This window comes from Arabidopsis thaliana (genome assembly GCF_000001735.4).
Source record: "Arabidopsis thaliana chromosome 1 sequence".
In the NCBI taxonomy this organism is placed as follows: Eukaryota; Viridiplantae; Streptophyta; class Magnoliopsida; order Brassicales; family Brassicaceae; genus Arabidopsis; species Arabidopsis thaliana.
This window is the reverse complement of record NC_003070.9, coordinates 14,803,971-14,831,827: the sequence shown is the minus strand read 5'-3', so window position 1 is coordinate 14,831,827 and position 27,857 is coordinate 14,803,971. Positions and strand designations below refer to the sequence as shown.

Here is a 27,857-nt window from a genome sequence, read left to right as displayed (position 1 = left end):
ATCATTAGTCAAATGCATTGGATTGTGAATATTTTGCCATAAAAACACTATCAAAACTGTTAACTGTTTCTAAGCAATTTTTTTGTTGGTATTAGCCTCTTTTGGGAAAAAATGGGTATAAGTGTTGTCTAAACACTCCTAATCCATCCCAAACTCTTATCAGTAGTCAAATGCATTGGATTGTAACACATTTTGACCATAGAAACACAAACAAAGCTATTTACTGCTTCTAAGCAAATTTTGTTGGTTTTAGCCTCTTTTGGGAGAAAATGGGTATAAGTGTTTTCTAAACATTCCTAATCCATCTCTAACTCTTATACTTAGTCAAAGGCTTTGGATTGTGACACATTTTTACCATAGAAACACTAACAAAGCTATTTACTGCTTCTAAGCAATGTTTTGTTGGTTTTAGCCTCTTTTGGGAGAAAATGGGTATAAGTATTGTCTAACCACTCCTATTCCATCTCTAACTCTTATAATTAGTCAAATGCATTGGATTCTTACACATTTTGACCATAAAAACACTAACAAAGCTATTTACTGCTTCTAAGCAATGTTTTGTTGGTTTTAGCCTCTTTTGGGAGAAAATGGGTATAAGTATTGTCTAAACACTCCTAATCGATCTCTAACTCTTATAATTAGTTAAAGGCTTTGGATTGTGACACATTTTTACCATAGAAACACTAATAAAGCTATTTACTGCTTTTAAGTTAATTTTTGTTGGTTTTAGCCTCTTCTGGGAGAAAATGGGTATAAGTGTTGTCCAAACACTCCTTATCTATCTTTATCTCTTATAATTAGTCAAATGCATTGGATTGTGACACATTTTTACCATAAAAACACTAACAAAGCTATTACTACTTCTAAGCAATTTTTTGTTGGTTTTAGCCTCTTTTGGGACAAAATGGGTATAAGTGTTGTCTAAACACTCCTAATCCATCTTTAACTGATAGAATTAGTCAAATACATTGGATCGTGATACATTTTGACCATGGAAACACTAACAAACCTATTTACTGCTTCTGAGCAATTTTTTAATTGTTTTAGCCTATTTTAGGAGAAAATAGGTATAAGTGTTGTCTAAACACTCCTAATCCATCTATAACTCTTATAATTTGTCAAATGCTTTGGATTGTGACACATTTTGACCATAGAAACACTAAGAAAGCTATTTATTGCTTTTGAACAAATCTTTGCTGATTTTAGTCTCTTTTAGGAGAAAATGGGTATAAGTATATGTGAGAGTCAAAACTCGCACAATAGAAATTGTTTTAAGGGTTTCTTCAAAGAACGAATCTTTGCGAGATTCTCAAAGAACAACAGAATTCTCAATTACCGCGGACGGTGTTCTTGATTGTATTAATGAAAAAGTAAGGATTTGATCGTACAAGTGTTTTAGAATATGAAAATAAGTGTTTTTGCATTCAAAGTCAGAGCGTTTTTGATAGCCTGAAGTTGAAAGCGTTTTTGTGCGTGTTATCTCTTTTTTCCTTAGAAGTTCTTTATATAGGGCTTTAACATATCGCTTCCCCGATATTCTCGGAAGATTTCTCCTTATCTTTAAAGCTGGCGAAGGAGATTTATCTTTATCTTCCGAAGATTCTGGAAACCCCTAGATTTGGTGATATTCTCGGAGATTCTCTAATCTCTTCCGGGTTTTTCGGAGATGGTATGTTTGATCTCATATTGGTTAAGTCATATCTTGAAGGTTTTGTCCCGATCCGACGTTCCTCCGAGCCGGGATGAGCTGGCCCTCAGGTTATGGTTGAGTGACTCGGACCTTAATAGTTGAATGATGTGCTCCCGAGGCGTCTTAATATCTGCCTCAGGATGATTTTCCAGATTTCCATCCGGGGCGCTTCAAGATCAGGTCGGGGAACTCTTTGTGGTGATGTTCCGAGGCGTTCTTGGCGTTGCCTCGGGATAATCTTTTGACGTGATCCCCGAGGTGTTTTGGAGCCTGGCTCGGGGTGGTTCTTCGACAAGATCACCGAAGCGTTAATCATGGTCGGCTCGGTTTTCTAGGTGGAATCCGACCCCAACAGTATTGTCTAAACACTCTTAATCCCTCTCTAACTCTTAAATTTAGTCAAAGGCTTTGGATTGTGACTCATTTTGACCATAAGAACACTAACAAAGCTATTTACTGCTTCAAGCAATTTTTTGTTGGTTTTAGCCTGTTTTAAGAGAAAATGGGTATATGTGTTGTCTAAACACTCCTAATCCATCTCTAACTCTTATAATTAGTCAAATGCATTGGATTGTGACACATTTTGACCATAAAAACACTAACAAAGTTGTCTACTGTTTCAAAACAATTTTTGTTTGTTTTAGCCTCTTTTGGGAGAAAATGGGTATAACTGTTGTCTAAACACTCCTAATCCATCTCTAACTCTTATAATTAGTCAAATGCATTGGGTTCTGAAACATTTTGACCATAAAAACACTAACAAAACTGTTTACTGCTTCTAAGCAATTTTTTGTTGGTTTTAGCCTCTTTTGGGAGAAAATGGGTATAAGTATTGTCTAAACACTCCTAATCCTTCTCTAACTCTTATAATTAGTCAAATGCATTGGATTCTTACACATTTTGACCATAAAAAAACTAACAAAACTGTTTAGTAGTTCTAAGCAATTTTATGTTGGTTTTAGCCTCTTTTGAGAGAAAATGGGTATAAGTGTTGTCTAAACACTCCTAATCCATCTCTAACTCTTATAATTAGTCAAATGCATTGAATTTTGACACATTTTGACCATAAAAACACTAACAAAACTGTTTACTGCTTTTAAGCAATTTTTTGTTGGTTTTAATCTGTTTTAGGAGAAAATGGGTATAAGTGTTGTCTAAACAGTCCTAATCCATCTCTAATTCTTATAATTAGTCAAAGGCTTTGGATTGTGACATATTTTGACCATAGAAACACTAACAAAACTATTTACTGGTTCTAAACAATTTTTTGTTGGTTTTCGCCTCTTTTGGGAGAAAATGGGTATAAGTATTGTCTTAACACTCCTAATCCATCTCTAACTCTTATAATATACAAATGCATTGGATTGTGACACATTTTGCCATAAAAACACTATCGAAACTGGTTACTGTTTCTAAGCAATATTTTGTTGGTTCTAGCTTCTTTTGGGAGAAAATGGGTATAAGTGTTGTCGAAACACTCCAAATCCATCTCAAACTCTTATCATTAGTCAAATGCATTGGATTGTGACACATTTTGACCATAAAAACACTATCAAAACTGTTTACTGTTTCGAAACAATTTTTTGTTGGTTTTAGCCTCTTTTGGGAGAAAATGGGTATAAGTGTTGTCTAAACACTCCTAATCCATCTCAAACTCCTATCATTAGTCAAATGCATTGGATTGTGACACATTTTGACCATAGAAACACTAACAAAGCTATTTACTGCTTCTAAGCAAATTTTGTTGGTTTTAGCCTCTTTTGGAAAAAAATGGGTATAAGTGTTGTCTAAACACTCCTAATCCATCTCTAACTCTTATACTTAGTCAAAGGCTTTGGATTATGACACATTTTGACCATATAAACACTAACAAAGCTATTTACTGCTTCTAAGCAAGTTTTTGTTGGTTTTAACCTCTGATCGAAGATTTGCCGATTCATTTAGGCTCTTTTGGGAGAAAATGGGTATAAGTGTTGTCTAAACACTCCTAATCCATCTCTAACTCTTATAATTAGTTGAAGGCTTTGGATTGTGACACATTTTGACCATAGAAACAGTAAAAAAACTATTTATTGCTTCTAAGCAATTGTTTTTTGGTTTTAGCCTCTTTTGGGGGAAAATAGGTATAAGTGTTGTCTAAACACTCCTAATCTATCTCTAACTCTTATAATTAGTCAAAGGCTTTGGATTGTGACACATTTTGACCATAGAAACACAAACAAAGCTATTTACTAATTCTAAGTAATTTTTGTTGATTTTAGTCTTTTTTTGGAGAAAGTGGGTATAAGTGTTGTATGAACACTCCTAATCAATATCTAACTCTTATAATAAGTCAAATGCATTGAATTGTGACACATTTTGACAGTAAAAATACTAACAAAACTGTTTAATTAAGCAAATTTTTGTTGGTTTTAGCCTCTTTTGGAAGAAAATCGGTATAAGTGTTGTCTAAACACTCCTAATCTATCTCTAACTCTTATAATTAGTCAATTGCATTGGATTGTGACACAGTTTGACCATAGAAATACTAACAAATATATTGAGTGCTTCTCAGCAAATTTTGGTTGGTTTTAGCCTCTTTTGAGAGAAAATGGGTATAAGTGTTGTCTAAACACTTTTAATCCATCTCTAACTCTTATAATTAGTCAAACGCTTTGGATTGTGACACATTGATAACACTGTATTTTACTCATTTTAGGTGTATGTTTATCATCATTTAGCTTTGCATTTGCTCATTGTATCATATCATTTTGCACCATTTTAGCTTGTTTTGCATACTTAGACATCTAGGATCATCTTGCATTCGCATTGCATGTTTTGGTGTGTTTTCAGGTGCAAAAGGAGCTTAAAATGACTCTACTCGACCCATTCACTCGAGCCAGGCAGCTATAGAGGAGGCATCATTCTACTCGACCTCTTTACTCGATCCAGGATGCCACAGAGGAGGCTGCAGTTTACTCGATCCTCCTACTCGATCAAGGCAACTTCAGATGAAGCAGCAGATTCATCCACTTGCACGCCCCTCCTACTCGATCCACTACTCAATCCATTTACTCGACCAAGGGTGACCATCTCTACAAGACTTGTTGAGCTATCAAAGCGTCTTCGGATCCTCCTCATTTCCCACTCAACCAGACATCTGAGCATACGGATAAGAGAAGATGAGGCATCTACTTGACCAATTGATCACTCGGAGCATAGACACAAAGGCGCAGACTTTGCAGCATCCTCTTTACTCGATCCCCAAAGTCGAGTATTCGCCCAAACCGCCTCAACTCTCTTGTCTTCTAGTGAATCTAGGGTTTCAACATTATACGATAAATAGATCATTTTGGGGTTTGTCCAAAAGATCTAGACTTTATCTTTCAGTTTTTCTTTGTGTTTATGAATCTTGGAACCTTAATTACTTTTAATCCATTTCGTTTTTGCATTTGATTGTTTAAGTAGAGTTGTTTACCTTGTTTAGATCTACATTTTGGTATGATTTTAGTAATTTCTGGGTTTGTGTTCTTGAGAATGTTGCTTGAGTAGTGATTAGGGTTCTTGAGGATGGATTAGATTAGGGTAATCTGTAGGTTAGATAGGTGGTTAGTGTTTAGGTTTATACCCTTCTGGATTCGCTTGGCCCCTATTCAGTTTTTGCTGGCTAATGTGGAGATTCGATCATAGACGTCCAGCGTCCAAAAGACGTTCAAATGGATGTCTGATCTACGAATTCCAGAGATATGTAGACTCGACCTAGGGATTGGCTTGTCTGCCTATTGGCTTTGATAGATTGTTTCTTAAACCCTGCTCTGCTATGTTTCATCAACGAGAGTTGAGATTAGGAAGTGGTAGAGTTATGGGGGTCTCTGTCACGAGAGTGGATTGACCCGATTTTTGAATCTATCGTCATGGGTATCTACCTTTCGCCTATTAGCCATTTGATGAACCCCAGAGTTACCTTTATCAATGAATCCATCCTTAGAACTTCTATTAGATTTATTTGTATCCCCTGTTGATTGCACTTTTATTTACCTGTTATTTGTATCCTCTATTTGCATCCCCTGTTGATTGCATTTTAGTTCTTAATTTTGTCACCTGTTGGTTCTACTCGACCCAATGATCGAGTAGGGCTGTTAAGTTCTCATCTTTACTTGTTTGAATCCTGACCTAGGATTGTTACTAGAAACCCACCATCATTATAATCTGGCTTGACTTAGTTGCTTTTGTACACATCTTGAGTGCTAGCAATACAGTGGACTGGATTGACACCCTCTATAACTTCATCGACATGTTTGTGTTTTAGAGGAATTGAACTGAACTCACACAGCATTCAACACATAAGTAGGCGTAAAAACCTGCTTATCAATTTGGCGTCGTTGTCAATTCATTGTTGCATTATTACATTCAAGATATCAGAAACTTTTAAGATCAAGTTCTTTTACATTTTTCAAGTTACTAACTCATATTTTCGTCTGCTTGTTTTTGTGGTATAGGTACTAATCTTTGTGCATGCAAACTCGATCCAAAGGTTATGCACACCTATTACCATTCAGAGACAGAATTGACAAAATAGCTCGTGAGTTACAAGAAACCAAAGCAAAGGCAGCCTGTGATCAGAACAGCCAAGCTGCTATGGATCAACAGAACAGACCAGTTGATGTTCAAGATCCACCTAATGTTGATCAACCAAGAAACATTGGTGCTGGTGATACCCCAAGGAATTATCACCAAAGACAAGGGATAGTGCCACCACCAGCTCAGAACAACAACTTTGAGATCAAGAGTGGTCTCATGGTCCAAGGAAACAAGTTTCATGGTCTATCCATGGAAGACCCCCTGGACCATCTTGACAGCTTTGATAGGCTTTGTGGCCTTACCAAGATCAATGGTGTCACTGAAGATATGCTAAGTTCATGATATGTCCTCTTTATTAAGGTTAAAAAGTGCATTTACAGCCCTAGCAGTTACCCTCATATTTCTTCACGTTCAGTTTCCTATATATATGAATTACATGTCCGACTGTTTGGTGACTCATCCATCTCTAACTCTTATAATTAGTCAAATGCATTGGATTGTGACACAGTTTGACCACATAAACATTAACAAAGCTATTTACTGCTTCTAAACAATGTTTTGTTGGTTTTAGCCGCTTGTAGGAGGAAATGGGTATAAGTGTTGTCGAAACACTCTTAATCCATATTTAACTCTTATAATTAGTCAAATGCATTGGATTGTGACACATGTTGACAATCAAAACACTAACAGAACTGTTTACTGCTTCTAAACAATTTTTTGTTGGTTTTAACCTCTTTTGAGAGAAAATGGGTATAGGTGTTGTCTAAACACTCCTAATCCATCTCTAACTCTTATAATTAGTCATATGCTTTGGATTGTGACACATTTTGACCATAGAAACACTAACAAAGCTATTTACTGCTTCTAAGCAATTTTTTGTTGGTTTTAGCCTCTTTTGGGAGAAAATGGGTATAAGTGTTGTCTAAACACTCCTAATCCATCTTTAACTCTTATAATTAGTCAAATGCATTGGATTGTGACACATTTTGACCATAAAAACACTAACAAAGCTGTTTACTGCTTCTAAGCAATTTTTTGTTGGTTTTAGCCTCTTTTGGGAGAAAATGGGTATAAGTGTTGTCTAAACACTCCTAATCCATCTCTAACTCTTATAATTAGTCAAAGGCTTTGGATTGTGACACATTTTGACCATAGAAACACTAACAAAGCTATTTACTGCTTCTAAGCAATTTTTTGTTGGTTTTAGCCTCTTTTGGGAGAAAATGGGTATAAGTGTTGTCTAAACACTCCTAATCCATCTCTAACTCTTATAATTAGTTAAAGGCTTTGGATTGTGACACATTTTGACCATAGAAACACTAACAAAGCTATTTACTGCTTCTTAGTTTTTTTTTGTTGGTTTTAGCCTCTTCTGGGAGAAAATGGGTATAAGTGTTGTCCAAACACTCTTAATCTATCTTTATCTCTTATAATTAGTCAAATGCATTGGATTATGACACATTTTGACCATAGAAGCACTAACAAAGCTATTTACTACTTCTAAGCAATTTTTTGTTGGTTTTAGCCTCTTTTAAGACAAAATGGGTATAAGTGTTGTGTAAACATTCCTAATCCATCAGTAACTGATAGAATTAGTCAAATACATTGGATCGTGATACATTTTGACCATGGAAACACTAACAAAGCTATTTACTGCTTCTAAGCAATTTTTTTATTGGTTTTAGCCTATTTTAGGAGAAAATAGGTATAAGTATTGTCTAAACACTCTTAATCCATCTATAACTCTTATAATTAGTCAAATGCTTTGGACTGTGACACATTTTGACCATATAAACACTAACAAAGCTATTTACTGCTTTTAAACAAATTTTTGCTGGTTTTAGTCTCTTTTAGGAGAAAATGGGTATAAGTATTGTTTAAACACTCTTAATCCATCTCTAACTCTTAAATTTAGTCAAAGGATTTGGATTGTGACTCATTTTGAACATAGGAACACTAACAAAGCTATTTACTGCTTCAAGCAATTTTTTGTTGGTTTTAGCCTGTTTTAAGAGAAAATGGGTATAAGTGTTGTCTAAACACTCCTAATCCATCTCTAACTCTTATAATTAGTCAATGTAATCAAACTCAAATAGGTATAAGGGTGCCTAACAACTATAATCCATCTCTAACTCTTATAACTAGCCAAATGCATTGAATGTGCAATTTTTACCATAAAAACCCTAATAAAGCTATTTACTGCTTCTAAACAATTTCTTTATTGGTTTTAGCCTCTTTTAAGAGAAATTTGATGTAAGTGTTCTCTAACCACTCCTAATCTATCTCTAACTCTTATAACTAGTCAAAATGCATTGGATTGTGTCACATTTTGACCACAAACACACTAACAAAACTGTTTACTGTTTCTAAGAAATTGTTTGTTAGTTTTAGCCACTTTTGAGAGAAAATGGGTATAAGTATTGTCTAAACACTCTTAATCTATCTCTAACTCTTATAATTAGTCAAATGCATTAGATTGTGACAAATTTTTACAATAGAAACACTAACAAACCTAATTACTGCTACTAAGCAAATTTTTGTTAGTTTCAGCCTCTTTTGGGAGAAAATGGGTATAAGTGTTTTCTAAATACTCCTAATCCATCTCTAACTCTTATAATTAGTCAAATGCATTGGATTGTGACACATTTTGACCATAAAAACACTAACAAAACTGTTTACTGCTTCTAAGCAATTTTTTGTTGGTTTTAGCCTCTTTTGGGAGAAAATGGGTATAAGTGTTGTCTAAACACTCCTAATCCATCTCTAACTCTTATAATTAGTCAAAGGCTTTGGATTGTGACACATTTTGACCATAGAAACACTAACAAAGCTATTTACTGCTTCTAAGCAATTTTTTGTTGGTTTTAGCCTCTTTTGGGAGAAAATGGGTATAAGTGTTGTTTAAACACTCCTAATCTATCTTTAACACTTATAATTAGTCAAATGCATTGGATTGTGATACATTTTGACCATAGAAACACTAACAATGCTATTTACTGCTTCTAAGCAATCTTTTGTTGGTTAAAACCTTTTTTGGGAGAAAATAGGTGTAAGTGTTGTATGAACACTCCTTATCTATCTCTAACTCTTATAATTAGTCAAATGCATTGGATTGTGACACATTTTGATCATAGAAAAACTAACAAAGCCATTTACTGATTTTAAGCAATTTTTTGTTGTTTTATCCTCTTTTGAGAGAAACTTGATATAAGTGTTGTCTAAACTCTTCTTATCCATCTTTAACTCTTATAATTAGTCAAATACATTAGATTGTGACACATTTTATAATGAATCTTGAATTAGTCCAGTGTATTCACACATGTCTGCTTTTAAACCATTTTTTGTTGGTTATAGCCCGCTTGGGGAGAAAATGGGTATAAGTGTTATTTTAAACACTTCTAATCCATCTTTACTTCTTATAATTAGTCAAATGCATTGGATTATGACACATGTTGACCATCAAAACACTAACAGAACTGTTTACTGCTTCTAAGCAATTTTTTGTTGGGTTTAGCTTCTTTTGAGAGAAAATAGGTATTAGTGTTGTCTAAACACTCCTAATCCATCTCTAACTCTTATAATTGGTCAAATGCATTGGATTGTAACACATTTTGACCATAAAAACACTAACAAAACTGTTTATTGCTTGTAAGCAATTTTTTGTTGGTTTTAGCCTCTTTTGGGAGAAAATGGGTATAAGTGTTGTCTAAACACTCCTAATCCATCTCTAACTCTTATTATTAGTCAAATGCATTGGATTGTGACACATTTTGACCATAAAAACACTAATAAAACTGTTTACTGCTTGTAAGCAATCTTTTGTTGGTTTTAGCCTCTTTTGAGAGAAAATGGGTATAAGTATTGTTTAAACACTCTTAATCTATCTCTAACTCTTATAATTAGTCAAATGCATTAGATTGTGACAAATTTTTACAATAGAAACACTAACAACCCTATTTACTGCTTCTAAGCAAATTTTTGATGGTTTTAGCCGCTTTTGGGAGAAAATGGGTATAAGTGTTGTCTAAAGACTCCTAATCCATCTCTAACTCTTATTATTATTAAAATGCATTGGATTGTGACACATTTTGACCATAAAAACACTAACGAAGCAATTTACAGATTCTAATCAATTTTTTGGTTGTTTTAGCCTCTTTTGAGAAAACCTTGATATAAGTGTTGTCTAAACACTCCTAATCTCTCTTTAACTCTTATAATTAGTCAAATGCATTGGATTGTGACACATTTTGACCATCAAAACACACATAGAACTGTTTACTACTTCTAAGCAATGTTTTGGTTGTTTTAGCCTCTTTTGGGAGAAAATGGGTATAAGTGTTGTCTAAACACTCCAAATCCATCTCTAACTCTTATAATTAGTCAAAGGCTTTGGATTGTGACACTTTTTGACCATAGAAACTCTAACAAAGCTATTTACTGCCTCTAAGCAATGTTTTGTTGGTTTTATCCGCTTCTGGGAGAAAATGGGTATAAGTGATGTCTAAACACTCTTAATCCATCTTTAACTCTTATAATTAGTCAAATGCATTGGATTGTGACACATTTTGACTATCAAAACACTAACAGAACTGTTTACTGCTTCTAAGCAATTTTTTGTTTGTTTTAACCTCTTTTGGGAGAAAATGGGTATAAGTGTTGTCTAAACACTCCTAATCCTTCTCTAACTCTTATAATTAGTCCAATGCATTGGATTGTGACACATTTTGACCATAGAAACACTAACAAATATATTTACTGCTTCAAAGCAAATTTTTGTTGGTTTTAGCCTCTTTTGGGAGAAAATGGGTATAAGTGTTGTCTAAACACTCCTAATCCATCTCTAACTCGTATAATTAGTCAAATGCTTTGGATTGTGACACATTTAGACCATACAAAGACTAACAAAGCTATTTACTGCTTCTAAGCAATTTTTTCTTGGTTTTAGCGTCTTTTGGAAGAAAATGGCTATAAGTGTTGTCTAAACACTCCTAACACATCTTTAACTCTTATAATTGGTCAAATGCATTGGATTGTGACACATATTTACCATAAAAACACTAACAAAACTGTTTACTGCTTTTAAGCAGTTTTTTGTTGGTTTTAGCCTCTTTTGGGAGAAAATGGATATAAGTGTTGTCAAAACACCCCTAATCCATCTCTAACTCATATGATCAGTTAAATGTATTGGATTGCATACATATTGACATTGAACACCAGATTTGGTGATCAATGGGTATAAGTGTTGTCTAAACACTCCTAATCCATCTCTAACTCTTATAATTAGTCAAATGCATTAGATTCTGACACATTTTGACCATAAAAACACTTACAAAACTGTTTACTGCTTCTAAGCAATGTTTTGTGGGTTTTAGGCTCTTTTGGGAGAAAATGGGTATAAGTATTGTCTAAGCACTCCTAATCCATCTCTAACTCTTATAATTAGTAAAATGCATTGGATTCTTACACATTTTGACCATAAAAACACTAACAAAACTGTTTTGTACTTCTAAGCAATTTTTTGTTGGTTTTAGCCTCTTTTGGAGAAAATGGGTATAAGTGTTGTCTAAACACTCTAATCCATCCCTAACTCTTATAATTAGTCAAATGCATTAGATTGCGACACATTTTGACCATAAAAACACTAACAAAACTGGTTAGTGCTTTTAAGCAATTTTTTGTTGGTTTTAGTCTGTTTTAGGAGAAAATGGGTATAACTGTTGTCTAAACACTCCTAATCCATCTGTAACTCTTATAATTAGTTAAAGGCTTTGGATTGTGACACATTTTAACCATAGAAACACTAACAAAGCTATTTACTGCTTTTAAGTTATTTTTTGTTGGTTTTAGCCTCTTTTGGGACAAAGTGGGTATAAGTGTTGTCTAAACACTCCTAATCCATCTCTAACTCTTATAATTAGTTAAAGGCTTTGGACTGTGACACATTTTGACCATAGAAACACTAACAAAGCTATTTACTGCTTCTTAGTTGTTTTTTGTTGGTTTTAGCCTCTTCTGGGAGAAAATGGGTATAAGTGTTGTCCAAACACTCCTAATCTATCTTTATTTCTTATAATTAGTCAAATGCATTGGATTGTGACACATTTTGACCATAAAAAACACTAACAAAACTGGTTAGTGCTTTTAAGCAATTTTTTGTTGGTTTTAGTCTGTTTTAGGAGAAAATGGGTATAAGTGTTGTCTAAACACTCCTAATCCATCTCTAACTCTTATAATTAGTTAAAGGCTTTGGATTGTGACACAATTTTGACCATAGAAACACTAACAAAGCTATTTACTGCTTCTTAGTTATTTTTTGTTGGTTTTAGCCTCTTCTAGGAGAAAATGGGTATAAATGTTGTCTAAACACTCCTAATCAATCTTTATCTCTTATAATTAGTCAAATGCATTGGATTGTGACACATTTTTACCATAGAAACACTAACAAAGCTATTTACTACTTCTAAGCAATTGTTTGTTGGTTTTAGCCTCTTTTGGGGACAAATGGGTATAAGTGTTGTGTAAACACTCCTAATCCATCTTTAACTGATAGAATTAGTCAAATACATTGGATCGTGATACATTTTGGACCATGGGACACTATCAAAGCTATTTACTGCTTCTTAGTTATTTGTTGGTTGGTTTAGCCTCTTCTGGGGGGAAATAGGGGATAATGTTGTCCCAACACTCCTCAATCTAGTCTGATCTCTGATAAAAAGTCAAATGCATTGGGGTGTGGCACATTTTGGCCATGGGAAATACTAACAGAGCTATTTACAGCTTTTTGAGGAATTTGTTGTGGGTGTTAGACCCCCATTTGGTGAAAATAGGATTAAAGTGTGTTGAAGAAAGCCAAACCAGCTCTAACCTCTTAAATGGTCAAATCAAGGGAGTCTGAGAGTTGTTGCATGAAAAACTANCAAGGGGTTCTGCGTGTAAGAAGGGTGTTTAAGTGGCCTCCTTTGGGTGATAAGAGGTAGAGTGGCACAAGACCGCAGCACCCCGTAGCTAATATTGCGAAAAGATAGGATCTACCAGATACCGCGAAGACTACAGAAAGTTTAGAGTTGAGCATTGTTTGGTGTTCCTCCTCTTGGAGAGGGGAGGGAGCGGACCTATCAACTAACTCTCCTTCCTGCCTCCAGTGGAGCCAAATGGAAATCCACAAGAGCCCAGCCCAGGTCGTGTACGGGGGGTTTGGAAAAAAAAGGATTTTTTTCCACGAGTAGGGAGGCCTAGGGCACCAGGTCTTGTGATCTGCAGCAAACTCTGGCCATTTCTCATTGACATGAACCCATGTCAATGAGTTTACTGGATGCCGCGTACCGTCTTCACTAGCATTAGTGAAATGCCAACACAAAGACTCAGCCATCCGTTTTGATTTAAACATCCTCCTAAATCTGTCTTTGATAGGAAAGTACCTCAACACTTTAGCTAGAATCCCTTTTTTCTTCTCACCCGTATCCTTGTCTTTTTCCCATCGTGATTCACTACATCTTGGGCAGCTCACCAAGTCCTCATATTGATTCCGATAGAGTATACAATTATTTCTGCAGGCATGAATGGAATCATAACCAAAACCAAAAATCTTCAGAAATCTCTTCATCTCATCTGTAGACTTAGGCAGCACATTTCCTCCAGGTAACATATCATGAACAAGTGTCAGAAGCAGATCAAAAAAATTCTCTGACATACCACTCTTGACCTTTATCCTATAAAGTCCCATGATTGCGCTAACCTTTGTGTAGTTCAGACAAGTCAAATACAATGGAGTTTCTGCATCCTCTAACTTCTTTCTGAACTCAACTTCTTCTTTACTGTCCATTGTTTCTGACTCTTCAACATTATGTTGCTGTGATGGTAGCTTCTCCTCACTTGCCATAAAAGCTGTCCTAAACAAATCATAAGCCTCATATTCAGACGTCTGTTCTGCAGTATTGTTACTTCTATCCCCATGTTTACTCCAACACTTACTTCTCTTATACTTAATATCCATCCCTCTAATCACTAGATGCTCTAACACTTTCTCATTTGACGGATGAACCATATTGCGGCAATCAAGACAAGGGCAAAACATATCTCATACATTACCCAAACAGCTTGCTGAATCAAATAGAAACTTAGTCGCTCCTTCCTCATACTCAAGGCAATTCCTGTAAGCAATCAAAATCGAAATTCTTTTAGAAAACTTAAAGTTTTTCCGACCGAGAACGAGATTAAAAAAGAGTAAAGAGAACGAGAGCAACGTCTTACCTTGGTAACCAGACCCAAGCTTTATCCATGGTACAAACACTCCGACGGAAGGTGTATACAATTATCAAAGAGAATTCCCAGTTAAGCATGTACAAGAATAGAGTAGGAGATCTGATAACAATAGAGGATAAGAGTGAAATACCTAAATCGAGCCGGAGATGAAGAACGTGAAGAACGTGACTGAGATTGAACGAGACAGAGCGAGCTAGATATTGTCTTCTCGTCTTCCTAAATCGAGCCAGAGATGAGATAACGTGACTGAGCGAGCTAGATTTGGTTGGAAGAGAATACTGAGATTGAATTAGGTTTGCAATCGAGCAAAATTGTTAGAGAGGGAAAACACATCGAGACAAATTGATAGAGAGGGAAGAAATCGAGCAAAAAATTAGGTCTGCAAATTTGGGGATTTTTCGATCCCAAAGAGAATGAAAATTTTCTAAGTGCGGGATCTAAATTTTTTAGGTTACCGCCTAACTTTAACATAGCGTTCTTAATAATTTCTGCTATTGAAAACCTGATTAATAAACACGTGACTTAAAGTTTATTATATCATAGCGTTTCATTATACACAAACGCTATTTAAAATAAAGTGGTTACATAACAATAGCATTACTGAGATAAACGCTATATTATAGTGCTATTAAAACCCAATATTCTTGTAGTGTTCGAATTAGTCAAAGCCTTTAGATTGTTACACATTTTGACCATAGACGGCCAATCCATTGGGATAGAGACGCATATCTTAGAAACTAGTGGATCAAGCATTCCATCGAACACCTTCTGGGTGCGGGAATGCTTGGGATCGAATTCCAGTTGATCAGAAAGAAATAAGCAGTAAACGCAACTAGTCGTAAAGGGATTCAATCAATTCTAAAACTTAACCATTCTACAGAGTACGGATTCCACAACTACTTTATCCCATCCCTAAGAATTCTAAGTCACTACTCAAACAACATGCTCAAAGACATAAACGCAGATAAATGATAATATTGCATAAGTAAAGAGATAAATAGTAGAGAAACAGGATGACAGATGAAATCAAATGTGGAATCTGAATAACTTGGAAAAATCTCGAATTACAGGTTGTAGAAGCAAAAGCGGCGTAGCAGAGTAAAACAAAAAATAAAACTGAAGCAAAAACTCAATGTCGACTAGATGTCTCCAGACAGAACCCTAAGACATCTATTTATACAAAACGAAATAAAATGATAGTAGACGGGCCAATAACCTAATCGCCCGGCCCATAGAATGATAGAGTGAATGGTCGAGTGTGGTCAAGTGGTGTGGCGAAGTGATACTCGACCAAGGGGTCGAGTAATGTGGTAGAGTGAATGGCCAAGTGTTGTCAGGTGGTGTGGCGAAGTGATACTCGTCCAGGGGGTCGAGTAACGTCATCGAGTGGCTTGGGCTGAGGTTACTCGACCAGGGGGTCGAGTAGAAGGGAAAAATGGCTCCAAAGTCACTCGACCAGGGGGTCGAGTAGAAGGGAAGAATGGCTCCAAAGTCACTCGACCAAGAGGTCGAGTATGGTGCTGGATGCACACGACCAGGTGGTCGAGTATATCTTCTAGTTCTGACTCGTTTCTTCCAATTTGCTCGCAAACAGCTCCAAATCACCTGAAAACAACTCAGAAATGCAATATGTATGCAAAGTTATCCTAATCATGCAAAGTATGCAAGAATGATGAGAAATGATATAAAACAGTGATGAATGATACGAAACTGGACTCAAAACGATGATGAATGGACACTGAAAACATGCAAATTATAGACATATAAACTCCCCCAAACTTAGTCTTTGCTTGCCCTCAAGCAAATAAGAAGACATAGTTGAAGGAGAGGTTTGAAGGCGGGGACTCAGAACCAAAGGATATGATAGAGCAAATAAAATCAATGTCCAAGTTGGTAGTTCTAAGATGCGATATGAATGAATTTTACTCAAAAACGTTAGCCATACCTTGTTATCAATCAATCTGTCTCTTATACTCGACCTACACATGCTTTCAAATCTACCAATCCCTTTAACATTCATTAGTTCTGGAACGTGAATCAAGCAATGCATCGTCAATGAACTCATTTGGCTAAGGTGAAGGTCAAGAGACAAAGATGGTCCCTTACAGAATAGGCTTAAGTACCAGGGGATCTCTCAAGAATGATTGAGCTTTAGTAGAATGCTAAAGGTAAGTCCCAAGTTATGCATATAGAGATAAGATCCCATCTACCCAGAGTATAACAATGAAGCTCTAATGGTAATCTCAACTCTAGTCCCAACTTAACTCTACCCTTCGCACTCATGAATCTTTCAAAACCTTTTCATATCATTCTTTTCTTTTCTCTTAACTCTAGGAGAAGCTTTCTCAACACTCTGATACATCTAGCGGATTTGGATTTCTTTAACAACTAAGGTTCCTGTTTTTAATCTTTAAAACCAAAGGCTTTTAACCCTTCTTCTTTAGCTAACAAGAACCTCATTCTTTCTTTAACATTCCCAAAACCTTTACTAGATTATTTTCTAACTTCTTTAGCTTACTTCCCCTAGAATTCTTTCCCTTTCCTTATCAACAATGAATTCACCCTTTTCTTTTAAACACATCCCAACCCATGATATAAGCGCCCACCTAGTCCTATCCAGTCCGAAGAACGCGAACTAGAACTACATGAGACACTATCTCTGTCATTACGAACCTAACACTTTCTACCAAGCTCAATCGAAATAAGACCTCACAAACACTCACAAGTGATATAGGGCTTGAAAGAAAGTTTAGGTTTGGGTTCGGGTTAACTGCTCTAATAAGGAGAGTCAGCTACTTGGATTAACAAGAGTGGTCAAAATGAGTAAGAAAATCCAAGTATTTTAGGGTATCCATGAGTTCAAATTCGATGCCAAGACATGATAATTCTAAATCAGATTCAAGTTCAAATTGATAGGGAATGGTATCAGATCCTAACAGTGTGGTTGAGTAGAGCAATCTAGGCATGGTGCAGTTTTACTTCAATTTCAATGACTACGCATCAGACAACTAACAACGAGGGCACTGAGCTTATCTGGTGAACCAAAATGCTTACAAGGCTATCTCATCATTATCCCCTATGCATATGCAACAATCCTAAACGAAACACTCTAGATTCGATCCTAAATGCAATGCAACTACATGAACACTCTATTTTTGTGAAATCATTTTCTGAAATTTTTCATTTTTTTGGTTTTTTCTATGCCTTAGATGAATGCAGACTCAAGATTGTATACAATGCAACACACACTTCCTGAGCCCTCCCCCAAACTTAAATCACATAATCCACTAAGTGACCAAATTTGGAAGAGAGTACTCAGGACAAAACACATCACAAAAACAAAATAAAAACAAGAGATGGTATATTACAATGGTGGAGTGAGGTGCATACCTCAGTGGAAGAAGGAGCGGAGTTGGTCGTCAATAGCTGCTTGTGATTGCTCCCAGGCCATCGAAGAATCTCCTTGTTGTGTCTCAGCTTCCCCCTGGGGGTACTCGACCTCTGCTCCTTCGTCGCGGCCAGCATCGCTCTGATGATACTCGACCTCTCTTCTTCTTCTGCGGCCAGCACCGCGGTCGAGTGAATTAGTGACTGCATCATTCGCTATACTCGACCACATCGTCATTCGGCCCTTGTAGGGTGTGGTCGAGTGATTTCCTGGGGTGAAAGCCAGAACAATGTCTATTTTGATTGCTCTGTGGTCGAGTATATTGCTGCTCCTTCAAAGCCAGAATCTTTTTCCCTCAGCTCTTCATACTTATCTCCTGAAAACACTAACAAGATGCATCAAAAACAACAAGGAAAATTAAAGATATGTACAAAGATAGGCTTGGGACTTCCTCCCAAGTGAGCTTGTTTTAGGTCTCTAGCTTGACTCCTCATACTCATTAGGCGTTTATAGGCTCCTCCAAAGAAACAGAAGTTCCTTCTGGAATAAACTGATCTATCATGTATTTCTTGAGCCGCTGGCCATTGACTGTGAAGTCTCCATTCTTTCCACTTAGAGTGATAGCACCATAAGGTCGGGCTGCAGTAACAGAGAAAGGACCAGACCATCTAGACTTGAGCTTGCCTGGAAAAAGCCTCAGGCGAGAGTTGAACAGCAACACTTGATCACCAACCTTAAAATCTCTTGAGACTATCTTCTTGTCATGGAAAGACTTGGTTCGCTCCTTGTAGATTTTGGAACTCTCATAAGCTTCTAAGCGAATCTTGTTGAGATCGTTCAGTTGGATCAACCGCTTCTCCTTGGTGGTTTTAATGTCAATGTGCAGGAGTTTAACTGCCCACATGGCTTTATACTCGAGTTCAACAGGCAAATGACAGGATTTTCCATAGAGGAGGTTGAAAGGAGTCGTGAAGGCTGTTCTGTAAGCCCATAGTGCGTCATCGAGCTTAGCAGACCAATCTTTCCTTGTAATTCCCACTGTTTTCTCTAAAATTGCTTTTATCTCCCTGTTGGAGATTTCCACCTGCCCGCTCGTCTATGGATAATAAGGAGTGGCTACCTTGTGCTTTACTCCATGCTTCTTCAAAAGGTTCTTAAAAACATTGTTGATAAAATGTTTCCCTCCGTCACTGATCACAACTCTCGGGACTCCAAATCTAGGGAAGATAATTGTCTTGAACAGCTTTAGCACAACTCTAGCATCATTGGTGGGGTTGGCTATGGCTTCCACCCATTTGATACATAGTCTACTGCGACCAGTATGTACTTGTTCCCGTAAGAGGAAGGAAACAGACCCATAAAATCAATTCCCCAAACGTCAAAGATCTCAACTTCTAAGATCGGATTCTGAGGCATCTCGTTCCTTCTGCTGATGTTTCCTCTTCTCTGACATGAGTCACATTTCGAGATAAATTCCTGAGCATCCTTAAACATTGTTGGCCACCAAAAACCTGCTTGCAGGATATTTGACACTGTCTTGAATGTTGCAAAGTGGCCACCATAGGCAGACCCATGGCAGTGTAGTAGGATGCCTTCGATTTCGTCTTCTGGGACGCATCTCCTGAAGATCTTATCTTTGCAGAGTGTGTAGAGATAAGGTTCGTCCCAGTAGAAATGGTTAATGTCCTTGAAGAACTTCTTCTTCTCATAGCTCGACAGATTTGGGGGCTCTTCACCACTAACAAGGTAATTGACGTGATCAGCATACCATGGAAGCTTTTCTTCAATTGCACATACTTGATCGAGTGATTTCCGAATTTGAGCACTTTCGTTAAGTTGCTGAATTGCCATTAGCTGTTCTTCTGGCATGGAGTCGTTAATAGGGACCTCGTCTTCAATTCTCATCCTAGACAGATGATCAGCTACACCGTTTTCAATTCCCTTCTTATCAACTATCTCCATGTCAAACTCTTGGAGCAATAAGATCCATCTCAACAGCCTAGGTTTGGTATCCTTCTTCGCATATATATGCCTTAGAGCATGATGATCAGTGTAGACTGTCACCTTAGAGCCCACTAGGTAGCTTCTAAATTTCTCGAATGCAAATATCACAGCTAGCAGTTCTTTCTCTGTGGTGGCATACCTTACCTGTGCATCATCCATCGTTCTGCTCGCGTAGTAGATCACATGCAGCTTTTTATCAATCCGCTGGCCCAGAACTGCTCCTACTGCATAATTTGAAGCATCGCACATGATCTCGAATGGGAAGTCCCAGTTTGGAGCTTGGACTATTGGGGCAGTGACCAAATCTTCCTTGATTAACTTAAAGGCTGTCAAACATTCTTCATCAAATGCAAACTCGATTTCTTTGCACAGCAGTCTGGTGAGCGGTCTTGCCAACTTGGAGAAATCCTTGATGAATCTTCTGTAAAATCCTGCATGTCTAAGAAAACTTCTGATGTCCTTGATAGTCTTTGGTGGCTGTAACTGCATCATCACGTCAACCTTAGCTTTATCAACCTCTATTCCCTCCTCAGAAATTTTGTGCCCCAAAACGATGCCTTCTCTAACCATGAATTGGCATTTCTCCCAGTTCAGCACTAGGTTTGTCTCTTCACATCTTTTGAGTACCCTACATAGGTTCAACAAACACGAGGAGAAGGAAGAGCCATACACAAAAAAATCATCCATGAATACCTCTACCATCTCCTCTATCAAATCCGAGAAAATGGAAGTCATACACCGCTGAAAAGTAGCAGGTGCATTACAGAGACCGAAAGGCATATGCTTGTAAGCAAAGGTCCCATAAGGACAAGTAAAAGTAGTTTTCTCTTGGTCATTTGGGTGAATAGGGATTTGAAAAAATCCGCTATAACCATCCAAAAAGCAATAGTAAGGATGGTTTGCTAATCTTTCTAGCATTTGATCAATGAAGGGCAATGGGAAGTGGTCTTTTCTAGAGGCAGCATTTAACTTTCTATAATCAATACACATCCTATGTCCAGTTATAGCCCCAGTGGATATCAGTTCATCTTTAGAATTTTTAACAACCGTCATACCTCCCTTTTTAGGAACGCAGTGAACTGGAGATACCCAAGTGCTATCAGATATAGGGTAGATAACCCCAGCATCTAATAGTTTAAGTATCTCCTTTTTCACAACCTCTTTCAAGTTTGGATTTAATCTCCTTTGAGGTTCAATGCTAGAGTAGGATTCATTTTCAAGATGGATTCTATGGGTGCACAAGGTGGGTGAAATCCCCTTAATATCATCTAACGAATATCCTATAGCTTTCCTATACTTCTTGAGCTCAGTTATCAGCAGGTTTACTGATCAGCAGTTAGCTCATCATTCACTATGACAGGATAAGTAGAGTTTAATCCAAGAAAAACGTACCTTAGCCCTTTTGGTAGCGGTTTCAAATCTATTTTGGGTGCCTTGAGTTCAGACCAGTCATCGGATACTAAGTTGGCTTCAGGGGAGGGGTTGTGGTCGAGTAGTTCGGTCGAGCACACTGAATGGACTGTTGGTCGAGTGATGTGGTCGAGTACATATTCCCCCCTTGCTCTTTCACCCAAATCTTCATATTCTTCAGGATTCTCAACTGCTTTGTGTTCATCTAAAAGCTTCTGGTACCCCAAAGTCTTCAAATGTAAATCTCCTTCTTTGCTATCCTTTGTTAGAGCACTCTATAGATGATCTGTTTCTCCTAGCTCTTCTAGCATTTTGTCAGCTAACATATAAATCTCTTCAATCCAGAAAACATTTCCTTCTATTGTAGGCTTCTTCATGGTGTTGGTGATATCGAAGGTCATCTTGAGATCTCTCCCGAGGTTAAGATCAATCTTTCCCTTCTTAACATCAATGATAGCTCCAACTGTAGCTAAAAATGGTCTTCCCAGTATCAAAGGGTCTTTGGGTTCTTCATCCATTTCTAAAACCACAAAGTCTGTAGGTACCTCGACCACGCCTATCATGATTGGTAAGTCTTCGAGCAGACCATGGGGAATCCTAACAGATCTGTCAGCTAGGATCAAGGATATATTGCAGGGCTTGTACTTGTTGAAGCCCAGTTTCTTTGCCATAGAGAGAGGCATGAGACTCACAGATGCACCTAGATCACAGAGGCACTTGCTGAAGGCTAAAGGACCAAGAGCGCAAGGCAAGGTGAACGAACCAGGATCTCCTAATTTTTTTGGAATGATCTTCTACTGAATGATCGCACTGCATTCATGACTTAGCACCACCATTCCTTGGACTTCTTTGATCCTCTCTGTAATCATGTCTTTCACATATTTGTTAGAGTTTGGTATAAGTGCAAGACAATCGACAATAGGCATCGTGACTTCAAGATTTTTCAATTGTTTCTCAAGGAGAGCTTTGTACTTCTGTATCATGACCTTCTTGAATCGACCAGGAAATGGGAGTGGGGGCTTGTAAGGTGGGGGAACGAAGACGTTGTCTTTGGTTTTGGCGGCAGCTGGTTTTTCAACACGAGGAGATGCTGCAGGAGCTAGTGGTCGAATAGGTTGGTCGAGTAGAGGCTCTTCTATTGCTTTTTCAGCGGGATCTTCATTCTGACAAAAATCCTCCCCATCTTGCTCCACACTGTCCTAAGTGTTCTGGTTCGGACTCTCTTTTGTGGGTAATTCTTTATCGCTTCTAAGTGTGATAGCATGAGCATACTCCTTTGAATTTGGCATTGATTTTCCGGAAGGTCCTGTAAATTTGGGTGCTGAGGTCGACCCAGTTTGGCCTTCTATGTATCTGATCTTAGATGTTAGTGCTTCAACCTTGATATTGATATCATTGTAACTGCAGTCAACCTTGTTGTGAATTTCTGCCATCCTTTTGGACAAATCCATTGCTCCTGTTGCTTGCCCTTGGAGAATCTACTGTAACATGTTCTTCAAGTCTGAATTGGGAGTTGTTGAAGCTGGTTATTGTTGCTGCTGTGTGAAACCAGGTGGTGGAAGTTGCTGCTGATAGTTGCCTTGGTACTGCTGCTTAGGAACATACCCTTGACCTTGGTTGTATGGAACAAAGGGCTTGGGTTGATTCTGCTGCTGTGAAGGGTAGACTTGGTCCTGCGGGTTTGCAGCGTTTGTACTTCTGTAAGACAGATTGGGATGGTTCTGCTTGAAGTTGTTAAAACCTTTGTTGTAACCTCCTTGGTTCTGCACATAGCTGACCTCTTCTGACTCCAGAGTCTCCCCATCCTGAACTTGGAACGCCTCATCCTCACCCAAAAAATGAATGTGCTTCTGTTGCACAAGGAGTAGCTTGTCCAGTTTGTCATTCATGGCTTTCATTTCCCTACGGTGCTTTTCATCAGAATCAGAGTTGGTGCAGATACTTCTGTCATAATCTTCATTATAGTTGCCATCCGACTGTGCCAAGTTCTCTACCAGCTCCCATCCCTCTTCAACGTCTTTGTTGAGGAAGTTTCCGTTAGAAGCGGTATCAAGAAGCATCCTGATCTTGAGAAGGACACCTCTGTAGAGGGTGCTGAGAAGTGAAGCTTTGGAGAAACCATGATGAGGACATTGCGTCTTATAACCTTTGAAGCGCTCCCATGCTTCGCAGAAAGTCTCATTATTTGTCTGTATGAAACCGGAGATATCATTCCTTAGTCTCGCAGTCCTGGAGTTTGAGAAAAACTTAGCCAAGAAGGCTTTCTTGCAGTCATTCCAGGAGGTGATAGAGCCTTGAGGAAGCGACTTTTCCCACTGATGGGCTTTGTCTCCAAGAGAGAATGGAAACAATCTGAGTTTGAAGCCATCCTCACTAACTCCATTGATCTTTGTTAGGCTGCAGATCCTATCAAACTCGTCCAGGTGATCGAGTGGATCCTCCATAGGGAGGCCGTGGGACTTGTTGCTCTGAACCATGGCAATGAGACCGCTCTTGATCTCAAAGTTGTTGTTCTGCACAGGTGGAGGCACGATGCCATTACGCTGATTGTGGTTGCGTGGTGCATCGCCTGCACCTATGTTGTTTGGTTGCACCTGCTCATCAACAACTGCAGCCATTGTGTCTGTTTCTGTCTGCGTTCTGAGTTGGCGTGCAATATGGTCGATGTTATCGTTGAACAGGAGATTCTGATTTCCTCGTGATCGTGTTTGCATACAACGAATACCAACTGGTTAAGCTGGTGATTCGTAGTACCTGAATCAAAACAGACTAACAGAAAAAACACAAAGTTAGTAACTTTCAGAAAAAATGAAAAAGAACTTGATCTTAAGTATTCAGAAATCTCAAATATAGCAAACAAACACCCAATTGGCAACGGCGCCAAATTGATAGTAAGTTTTTATGCAATTATCCAAATAATAGGTTTTTATGCAATTATCCCCGGCAACGGCGCCAAATTGATAATAGGTTTTTAGTCAATTAATCCTAAAACACCAATCATGTCATTGTAGTATTTTAGGTGTCAATCCAAATGAGTGTGATGCAAACAGATAAGATGTGATCAGAAGTCACTAAGTCAAGCCAAGCAATAACAGTTTTGGGGTTTCTAACAGTCCTAAGTGAACATGCAGAAAACAGAAACAATAACAGAATTACTAAAATCACTCGACCACAACAGGCTGATGCCAGAAGTGGGGTGTGGTCGAGTAACAGGCAGGATATGAAACAGATATACTCGACTGCACAGTCTGTTGCCAGACACTGGGTGTGGTCGAGTAACAGACAGGAAACAAGACAGCTGTACTCGACTGCACAGTCTGTTGCCAGACACTGGGTGTGGTCGAGTAAATTGGTCGAGTAATTGCAAAACGAAGAAACAGGCAATGAGAACGATTAAGCGATAACGATAAAACAGAGAAATCAAATAGAAGAGAAATTCCTAAGGATGGGGTAATTGAATAGAGTGGTATCCTAGCCTATTCGAATGGTTAACAAGCGCAATCAAGCTATCCCTAGACAACAGGTTCAACAACAGATCAATTCACTCCCGTGATAGAAATCCTCAAGCAAACCTAGCCCAGACTAATTCCCATTAACGGAATCTATCTATGCAGGCAATAAGAACAGACTGATAAAGTCAATAAACGCTCTAAACGGCCAATCCCTTGGGATAGAGACGCATATCTTAGGAACTAGTGGATCAATCATTCCATCGAACACCTTCTGGGTGCGGGAATGCTTGGGATCGAATTCTAGTTGATCAGAAAGAAATAAGCAGTAAACACAACTAGTCCTAAAGGGATTCAATCAATTCTAAAACTTAACCATTCTACAGACTACGGATTCCACAACTACTCTATCCCATCCCTAAGAATTCTAAGTCACTACTCAGACAACATGCTCAAAGACATAAACGCAGATAAATGATAATATTGCATAAGTAAAGAGATAAAGAGTAGAGAAACAGGATGACAGATGAAATCAAATGCGGAATCTGAATAACTTGGAAAAATCTCGAATTACAGGTTGCAGAAGCAAAAGCGGCGTAGCAGAGTAAAACAGAAAATAAAACTGAAGCAAAAACTCAATGTCGACTAGATGTCTCCGGACAGAACCCTAAGACATCTATTTATACAAAACGAAATAAAATGATAGTAGACGGGCCAATAACCTAATCGCCCGGCCCATAGAATGATAATGGGCCGAGATTGGCTTCGTGATCCGATGGAGGTCCAGGCCGCTTCCAAACACTTTGTCTTCTCCTCTTCTCTTCCTTGTGCTCAGCTTGTCTGGTTGAGTGAAGGTGATGGTGGTGAGTGATGATACTCGACCAGGGGGTCTAGTAAATTGCTAGAGTGAATGGTCGAGTGTGGTCAGGTGGTGTAGCGAAGTGATACTCGACCAGGGGGTTGAGTAATGTGGTATAGTGAATGGCCGAGTGTTGTCAAGTGGTGTGGCGAAGTGATACTCGAACAGGGGGTCGAGTAACGTCATCGAGTGGCCTGGGCTGAGGTTACTCGACCAGGGGGTCGAGTAGAAGGGAAGAATGGCTACAAAGTCACTCGACCAGGGGGTCGAGTAGAAGGAAAGAATGGCTCCAAAGTCACTCGACCAGGAGGTCGAGTATGGTGCTGGATGCACACAACCTGGTGGTCGAGTATATCTTCTGGTTATGGCTCGTTTCTTCCAATTTGCTCGCAAACAACTCTAAATCACCTGAAAACAACTCAGAAATGCAATATGTATGCAAAGCTATCCTAGTCATGCAAAGTATGCAAGAATGATGAGAAATGATATAAAACAGTGAATGATACGAAACTGGACTCAAAACGATGATGAATGGACACTGAAAACATGCAAATTATAGACATATCATCACATTCTGACCATAAGAACACTAACAAAAGTGTTTACTGCTTCTAAGCAATTTTTTGTTGGTTTTAGCCTCTTTTGTGAGAAAATAGGTGTTTACTGCTTCTAAGCAGTGTTGTCTAAACACTCCAAATCCATCTCTAACAAAAGTGTTTACTGCTTCTAAGCAGTATTGTCTAAACACTCCTAATCCATCTCTAACTCTTATAATTAGTCAAAGGCTTTGAATTGTGACACATTTTGACCATAGAAACACTAACATAGTCATTTACTGCTTCTAAATAATTTCTTGTTGGTTTTAGCCTCTTTTGGGAGAAAATGGGTATAAGTGTTGTCTACACACTTCTAATCCATCTTTAACTCTTATAATTAGTCAAATATATTGGATTGTGACACATTTTGACCATAAAAACACTAACAAAACTGCTTACTGCTTATAAGCAATGTTTTGTTGGTTTAAACCTCTTTTGGGAGAAAATAGGTGTAAGTGTTGTATGAACTCTCCTAATCCATCTCTAACCCTTATAATTAGTCAAATGCATTGGATTGTGACGCTTTTTGACCATAGAAAAACTAACAAAGCCATTTACAGATTCTAAGCAATTTTTTGTTGGTTTTATCCTCTTTTGATAGAAACTTGATATAAGTGTTGTCTAAACACTTCTTATTCATCTTTAACTCTTATAATTAGTCAAATGCATTGGATTGTAACACATTTTGACCATAAAAACAGTAACAAAACTGTTTACTGCTTCTAAGCAATTTTTTGTTGGTTTTAGCCTATTTTTGGAGAACATGGGTATAAATATTATCTAAACGCTCCTAATCCATCTCTAACTCTTATAATTAGTCAAATGCATTGGATTATGACACATGTTGACAATCAAAACACTAACAGAACTGTTTACTGCTTCTAAGCAATTTTTTGTGGGTTTTAGCTTCTTTTGAGAGAAAATAGGTATTAGTGTTGTCTAAACACTCCTAATCCATCTCTAACTCTTATAATTGGTCAAATGCATTGGATTGTAACACATTTTGACCATAAAAACACTAACAAAACTGTTTATTGCTTGTAAGCAATTTTTTGTTGGTTTTAGCCTCTTTTGGGAGAAAATGGGTATAAGTGTTGTCTAAACACTCCTAATCCATCTCTAACTCTTATTATTAGTCAAATGCATTGGATTGTGACACATTTTGATCATAAAAACACTAATAAAACTGTTTACTGCTTGTAAGCAATCTTTTGTTGGTTTTAGCCTCTTTTGAGGGAAAATGGGTATAAGTATTGTTTAAACACTCTTAATCTATCTCTAACTCTTATAATTAGTCAAATGCATTAGATTGTGACAAATTTTTACAATAGAAACACTAACAACCCTATTTACTGCTTCTAAGCAAATGTTTGATGGTTTTAGCCGCTTTTGGGAGAAAATGGGTATAAACGTTGTCTAAAGACTCCTAATCCATCTCTAACTCTTATTATTATTAAAATGCATTGGATTGTGACACATTTTGACCATAAAAACACTAACGAAGCAATTTACAGATTCTAATCAATTTTTTGGTTGTTTTAGCCTCTTTTGAGAAAACCTTGATATAAGTGTTGTCTAAACACTCCTAATCTCTCTTTAACTATTATAATTAGTCAAATGCATTGATCACCCAAACGGG

At 37.6% G+C, this 27,857-nt stretch overlaps 3 pseudogenes across 3 annotated transcripts; 1 reads left to right on the top strand and 2 right to left on the bottom strand.

Annotated features, from left to right (window-relative positions):
* Positions 1-6,184: 6,184 nt before the first annotated feature.
* On the top strand, positions 6,185-6,592 carry AT1G39750 (annotated as a pseudogene; the record flags this gene model as incomplete). Its single annotated transcript has 1 exon — positions 6,185-6,592.
* A 5,640-nt stretch (positions 6,593-12,232) lies between these two features.
* On the bottom strand, positions 12,233-14,318 carry AT1G39670 (annotated as a pseudogene; the record flags this gene model as incomplete). Its single annotated transcript has 1 exon — positions 12,233-14,318.
* A 3,512-nt stretch (positions 14,319-17,830) lies between these two features.
* AT1G39590 lies at positions 17,831-24,028 on the bottom strand (annotated as a pseudogene; the record flags this gene model as incomplete). The annotated part of the gene is made up of 1 exon: positions 17,831-24,028.
* Between the last annotated feature and the right edge of the window lie 3,829 nt (positions 24,029-27,857).